Source organism: Nomascus leucogenys, chromosome 7b (genome assembly GCF_006542625.1).
Source record: "Nomascus leucogenys isolate Asia chromosome 7b, Asia_NLE_v1, whole genome shotgun sequence".
Lineage (NCBI taxonomy): Eukaryota > Metazoa > Chordata > Mammalia > Primates > Hylobatidae > Nomascus > Nomascus leucogenys.
Genome location: NC_044387.1, coordinates 43,002,861 through 43,009,465, shown reverse-complemented (window position 1 = coordinate 43,009,465; position 6,605 = coordinate 43,002,861). Strand labels below are relative to the sequence as shown.

Genomic DNA, 6,605 nt, shown 5'->3' with positions numbered 1-6,605 from the left:
AAGCTATGTTTGGGTGTAGTAAAGTTCATAAAGACCTAAGGAATCGAAGTAGAGACACGGTTTCAGAGTAATTTTAGTAAAATTACTTTTATACTTGTGTATCCCTGCAAAAGAGTAATTGGGCTCAGCGAGGCACGGTGGCTCATGCCTGTAATCCCAGCACTTTGGGAGACTGAGGCAGGCAGATTACCTGAGGTCTGGAGTTCAAGACCAGCCTGGCCAACATGGTGAAACCCCATCTCTACTAAAAATACAAAAATTAGCCAGGCATGGTTGCGGGCGCCTGTAATCCCAGTCACTCAGGCGGCTGAGGCAGGAGAATTGCTTGAACCTGGGATGCAGAGGTTGCAGTGAGCCAAGATCATGCCATTGCACTCCAGCTTTGGGGAAAAGAGCAAGACCTTATCTCAAAACCAAAACAAAACAAAAAGAGTAATTGGGCTTATCAGATAATATAAAGTCCTTGTCCAAAATGTTTTGTGTTTAATGTGGAGTATGGGAGTGTGACTCAGCTCCTTCAATGGGTAACAATAATTAACAATGATACTTCTCTCTTCTCTATTAAATCACAGAATTACCAAATAGAGAGTTGAAAGGCAATAGAGAAATCTAGCCCAACATCCTCACTTTATAAATAGGAAAACAAAGACAGTGGTAGATTGTGTTCTTTCTTCATTATTATTCATTTCTTCTCACCCTCACCATGCCTCCCTGCCCCATTGCCTATAAGCCTGACCAATGGAACATGGGTGGATATGGCATTTGCTTCAGAGCAGAAACTTTAGGCGCAATTGTGTGGCTTGGCTGGGTCCTCTTATTTCAGCCCTCCACCAGAAGAGCATATCCTGTGTGCTCACCTTCAGTGTGGATTTTGGTATAAAGCAAGACTACAGCCAGTCCTTGTCCTTTATGTAATATGAGCAAGAAATAAATGCTTTTCTAACTTCTTGAGACATTAGGTTTGCTTGTTTTATTTATTTTTAATTTTTATTTATTTATTTCCAAGACAAGTCTCGCTCTGTCGCCCAGGCTGGAGTGCAATGGCACGATCTCGGCTCACTGCAAGCTCCGCCTCCCGGGTTCATGCCATTCTCCTGCCTCAGCCTTCTGAGTAGCTGGGACTACAGGCGCCCGCCACCACGCCCAGCTAATTTTTTGTATTTTTAGTAGAGACGGGGTTTCACCGTGTCAGCCAGGATGGTCTCGATCTCCTGACCTCATGATCTGCCCGCCTCGGCCACCCAAAGTGCTGGGATCACAGGCGTGAGCCACCGCGCCCGGGCTGGGTTGCTTGTTTTATAACTTAACTTAGTGAAAACTGACTAATACGATGGCCCAGGAGGTTGAAATGATTCACTGAAAGTCACATAGGTACCGTTACACCGCCTGAGTTAGAACACAAATATCCTGATCAGAAGTTCTCTAATAGACTTCAGCTTAGCAGGTGTGTCTCCCAAACGTGGTAGTGCTTGGTGCAAAACAAGTACTCATGAGTGAATCAATGGTGAATGAAATAGGAACTTCAGTTCCTATTGAGCCGCTTTGATATGCATCTAGTTCAGTGCTTTGTCACATAGCTAGTAAGTGACAGAAACAGAGACACCTACACTCTTTTGAACTCCAAAGCTTGGGTGCTTTCCATTGCTCCACAGTTTCTTTGCTGGAGACAGAAATGACATTTTGGGCCATTTATGGACAATTGAAATATATACAATGGTGTGACAGCAAGTCCCCTCCAAGGGGATAAGCTGGAATAGCTTCCCACACTGTAAGTGACAGCCACTGGCATGCTAGGATCAGGTCATACTCCTGAGATGCCAGTTCCTTCAGTCCTCAGAGTGTGGGGGTGCAGTCTGGGGCCAGCTCCCATAGGTGGAGAGCAGCCTCATTACTCCTATATGCCCTGCAATTATCGTCATTTTCTGTATGTGATGCAAAATGACATTAAAAAATTAGGGACACTGGGCCAGGCACAGTGGCTCAAACCTGTAATCCCAGCACTTTTGGAGGCTGAGGCAGGCAGATCACCTGAGGTCAAGAGTTCAAGACCAGCCTAGGCAACATGGTGAAACCCCGTCTCTACTAAAAATACAAAAATTAGCTGGCTGTGGTGGCACACGTCTGTAGTCCCAGCTACTTGGGAGGCTGAGGCAGGAGGATCCCTTGAACTTGGGAGGTGGAGGTTGCAGTGAGCCAAGATTGTACCACTGTACTCCAGCCTGGGCAACAGAGAGAGACTCAGTCTAAAAAAAAAAAAAAAAAAAATTTAGGGACACCCTCAGTGAGAATTAGTAGTTCTAGGTCAATCTAGCCACTTTGTGGATACATGATTTTTAGAAAACCTTTTCAGCCAAATTTTCACTGGATCCTGGCTTTACTGTTTTGTTATACACATTTTCCATTTGTCCTGAATCCTTCACTTACTACATTTGATTGGAGTTTCTGTAAATCACCTTAAATTTCTTGTAGAAAGTCAGAAGCAATTGAGGCAAGTTTCGACTGTAATTACAAGTGAGTTTATTGAGTTTATTAAGCTGGGAGCATTGACATATGAATGAAGAAACAGAATGTAGTATGTATACATGGTGGAATATCATTTAGCCTTAAAAAAGGACCATGCTACAAGATGGATGAACCTTGGTAACATTATGCTAAGTGAAATAAGCCACAAAAAGACACATGCTATATAATTTCACTTATATTAGCTATCCAGAATAGTCAAACTCATAGAAATAGAAAGTAGAATGGTGGTTGCCAGGGGCTGGGAAGAGTAGTAAAATGGGCAGTTTTTGTTTAATAGGTAGAGAGTTTCAGTTTTGCAAGATGAAAATGTTTTAGAGATTGGTTGCACAACAATGTGAATATACTTAACATTACTGAACTGTACACTTAAAGATTGTTAAGAGGGTAAATTTTATATTATGTGTATTTACCTCAATTTTTAAAAAAGAACATATGGTAAAATTGTGCTATTTACTCTAAACAGTGGCTTCAGTTAAGCTGTTGCAAGATGTGCTATTGCTGGCCAGGCGCGGTGGCTCACGCCTGTAATCCCAGCACTTTGGGAGGCCGAGGCGGGCGGATCACGAGGTCAGGAGATCGAGACCATGGTGAAACCCCGTCTCTACTAAAAAATACAAAAAATTAGCTGGGCATCGTGGCGGGCGCCTGTAGTCCCAGCTACTCAGAGAGCCTGAGGCAGGAGAACGGGGTGAACCCGGGAGGCGGAGCTTGCAGTGAGCAGAGATGGCGCCACTGCACTCCAGCCTGGGCGACAGCGAGACTCCGTCTCAAAAAAAAATAAATAAATAAAAAATAAAAAAGATGTGCTATTGCTGTGGTGTTGGAAGCATAAAACATACTACCTGACTGCTACATTGTTTCTTACAGTGAATCACAAAGTCCTGTTGATTCTCCCAGCAAAATATCTTCTGAATAGGGCTGACTACATCATTCATGGAGTCCAGAGCAAAATGAAAATTCGGAGTCCTTTATTCAAAAAGCAGTATTCCTAAAAGTACCAAAATATAAAGTTTTTTTCCTTTATTCTATGTAAAAAGCTTGTTTTCAACTTGCCATGGTGTTTTTTATTTGCAATTTATCTAAGTAAAGAAAAATTTAAACTTGAAATTTTACCATTCATTTTTATAATGTACAAGGCCATTTGTAAATGCAAATATAAAAGCTACCTTTTATATAAAATTGCCAAAATAACAGTTTATATTTTGTAGCTTACAAATGCATTTGAGTTTCAGGTTCTTACCAGAATGGTGAAAACACTGTATAAAAGGAACTCACAGGTTTTTTTTCTTAATCTTTTAATTGTCATTTTATAGCTCCCTACCACAGCTGCCCCCTACCCTTCCCTTTGATGACAACATTTCCAGGCTTCAGGCGGACCAGAGAACAAAGCTGGGGCCTGGCAGCCCCACAACGCTGCCAGCCGAGGAGAACAAGTCACAGTTACAAATTATCACAACAATTAGCTCCTGTACTTGGGGGATCAGCAAATTAAGGAGGCCCCAGCTCCTCATTGTACAGGGGGCTATTTGGCAGTGACCTTGCTCTGGAGACAATGATATTCCTTCAGCCTGAGGGAATTGATGTCAATGGACCCGGTGGCATCAATTGGCTCATAATCACCCTGCACCTTCATGCTCACCTGCTCCTTGTTGTAGAGAGACAGTGGGGACTCCTGGCCAAGGATGTACACCTGGCCCTTGAGGATGGACACCTGCACTTTCCCTTCCACTTGCTCCTGGGACTTGGTGATGCAGTGGCAGACAAACTCACACTCAGGGCTGTACCAGAAACCGGTATCCACCAGCTCAGCAAATTTCAAGCCCAGGCCTTGTTTGATTTTGTGCACTTCCTGGTCCATGGTGAAGGCCTTGGTGTCTAAATGAGCGAGGTAAAGGATGGTGCCTGCTGGGGCCTGGTAGATACCTCGGGACTTCATTCCAATGAAGCGGTTCTCCATGATGTCAATACGGCCCACACCCTGCTTGCCTACGACTTCATTCAGGTACACGAAGAGCTCCAAGGAGGTCTGGTGGGTGGTGCCATCCTTGACGTTAGTCACCTTCACGGGGACTCCGTTTTTGAACTCTATCTCGAGAATATCAGGGGTGTTGGGGGCTTTGGCCGGGTCCTGGGTCTTCGTGTAGAGACCTGGAGGTGCTTGGTTCTTGGGGTTCTCCGGGATTCCAGCCTCGTAGCTGATGTGCATGAGGTTCTCATCCATGCTCCACGAGTTCTTGGGAGTGACCGGGATGGGAATCCTGTGTTGCTTTGCTTATCCCATCAGGTCATTGCGGCCCTTGAACTGGTTGTAGAATTTGGGCATCCTCCAGGGAGCAGTGACCCTTATCTGGGGGGCCAGCGAGTAGCAGATGAGCTCAAACCGGACCTGATTGTTCCCATTTCCTGTGGCGCTGTGGGACGTATACTTGGCTCCCTTCCACTGGGTGATTTCCATTTGTTTGCAGGCGATGCAGGGCCTGGCGAGAGAGGTGCCCAGAAGGTAGCGGTCCCCATACAGTGCACTGGACTGGATGGCTGGCCAGATGAACTCCTCCACAAACTCCCTGCTGACATCCTCGATGAACACCTTTTTAGCCCCAAACTTCAGTGCCTTCTTCCTGGCTTCCTCGAGGTCTGCCAATGTTGGCCAGGTAGGTAATGACATCATAGCCTTGTTCCTTCAGCCACAGGAGGATGCAGGAGGTGTCCAGGTTGCCACTGTAGGCCAGAACCACGGAGCCTTTGGTGGACATAGTGTCTTGAGATTGGAGGCATGACTTCCTGTCATCCAGAATCTGTCTTCACCGTGCAGTGAACCACTCGGGTTCAGGCAGCGGTGGCAGGTGACAGAGCAGGCAGAACTCACCTGTTTTTATATGCACCCCTTCTAACACTTTCTACCTTTGGCTCACTGCTGAGTCAAAAAGGACTTTAGAAGGCTTTTAAAGAAGGATACTCAAGAATAAAGAAGAAAACAAAACTATGGGTTGCCCTACCCTCTCTCTTTTCTAATTTGTCATCATTTTCAGCTTACATGGTTGACTGATACAGGAAAGTAACAAAGGTGAGAAAGGATGTGATAGAGTTCCTTGTTAGTTCATGTTTCTTAGAATGCCTTTGCCTTCTTTCTGTGTTCTGACCAAGACTGAACAGAAAGCATGGCTTGTCAGGTTTATCAGAGGCTCTGCTTACTCAGTCATGGAGGTAACATGCTTGCCTTGTACTCAATTTGTATCACACTGAGCTCCAATGCATTATGGGTCCACTGGGATTCTGTGCTCATGGGGCATCTTGAATGTTCTATGCACACAGGGAGGCAAGGGATGGCAAGGAATGACAGAACAAGATTATGCCTGTATTGTCTGCTCATGCATGTGGTCCATTGTCTCATTGAACTTCACTTACAAAATACAAATTTATTAAGAATTTCAGCGTAATGATAGCGGGGAATTAAATGAAGTGCAGGAGGCTTCGGAGTTCACAGGCCTATGAAGTCGGCCCTGTTTCTGACTCCATCTCTTGCTTTCCATTCCTGCAGCCACCATTCTAATTCCAACTTTCCTTATCTTACAACTGAAGGATCAATAGATTTCTAAACTGGTTCCCTGACTCTCACTTCCTTCTCTTCTAAAGTATCCTATAAATCAGGGGTCCCTGATTTACAACTGGTCTGTGACCCAGGGCCACAGACCAGTACCAGTCCGTGTCCTGTTAAGAACTAGGCCACACTGCAAGGGGTGAGCAGCGGGTGAGGGAGCATTGTGGCCTAAGACCTTCCTCCTGTCAGATCAGCCATGGCATTAGATTCTTATAGGAGCACGAACCCTATTATGAACTGTGCATATGAGGGATCTAAGCTGCATGCTCCTTATGAGAATCTAATGCCTCTGACACCATCCTCCCCAGTCTGTGGAAAAATTGTCTCCTAGAAAACCAGTCCCTGGTGTCAAAAATATTGGGCATTGCTGCTATAAATTATTGCCAGTTTGATTTTCCTGAAGCAACACTTGCACACATGACTTCGCTGCTTCAGTCCTTCAGTGGTATCCCACTGTCTATCAGGCTCAAACTCTTAATCACAA

The 6,605-nt window shown here is 45.0% G+C and overlaps 1 pseudogene; it reads right to left on the bottom strand.

Annotated features, from left to right (window-relative positions):
* Positions 1-4,045: 4,045 nt before the first annotated feature.
* Positions 4,046-5,276, bottom strand: LOC100591485 (annotated as a pseudogene).
* Positions 5,277-6,605: the final 1,329 nt, after the last annotated feature.